Consider the following 765-nt stretch of genomic DNA (forward strand, 5'->3'; position numbering starts at 1 on the left):
TGGAGTAGGTTGCATATCCTTCTGGGTATCTTCCTGACCCAGGGATTGAACCCTTGTCTCCTGCATTGGCAGGCAGATTCTTTACCACTAAGCCACCAGGGAAGCCCATATAGTATGACAATCAGTAGAACTGCTGAAAAAGATGTTATGTCAATATTGTTTTAAAGCAGGATGAGGCCTATTTGTTCGACCCCAAAGCCAAGACAGAGCAATGCCTGGCGCGCAGTTGAAAGAATGTACTGTCTGTGCTTGGTTCCTGCTCCTACCCATTAGCAGGGATCAGCCTTGACAATGGAAATCCAACAGCAGCCCAGGCAGGGAGTTGAGCCTGGCTGTTCTTACCTCCTGTTAAACCACTCAACAGACACACTTTTGGTCAAAACTAGTAAACTTTATTTAAAGTTCAAAAAATAAAATAACAGACAAAAGGCAGCTTTCGCTTTGTTCTTCCCGAGGATCAGATGTGACGACCCAGAGCTGGACCTACCCCTAAGAAGTGAAAATACCCTTTATCCCCAATCAAGCCACAGAGGGAAGGATGTCTGATCTGGGGACAGGCCTGGGGTAGTGGGGCAGGAAGGAGACCACCACAGAGGGTGAGTGGGTTCTGCGATAGCACAAGTAGAGAACAAAACAAAATCCCCAGCAGAAATGGGTCTGGAACCTCAACAGGGGACGGTCACAAGGAGCTATGTACAAGGGAGCCAGACTGGGGCTGTACCCCACAGGGGAGCGGAGCGGCAGGGTACCTCAAGGCCGCCCTCC

The 765-nt window shown here is 49.7% G+C and overlaps 1 long non-coding RNA gene across 1 annotated transcript in view; it reads right to left on the reverse strand.

Annotated features, from left to right (window-relative positions):
* Positions 1-370: 370 nt before the first annotated feature.
* Positions 371-765, reverse strand: part of LOC104990772 — a 1,701-nt gene continuing 1,306 nt past the window's right edge. Inside the window, exon 2 of the long non-coding RNA XR_825551.1 lies at positions 371-749. This is a non-coding gene — a long non-coding RNA (uncharacterized LOC104990772). The remainder of the gene's footprint in view (positions 750-765) is intronic.

The sequence above is a fragment of the Bison bison genome, unplaced genomic scaffold (assembly GCF_000754665.1).
Source record: "Bison bison bison isolate TAMUID 2011002044 unplaced genomic scaffold, Bison_UMD1.0 scf7180017864180, whole genome shotgun sequence".
NCBI lineage: Eukaryota > Metazoa > Chordata > Mammalia > Artiodactyla > Bovidae > Bison > Bison bison.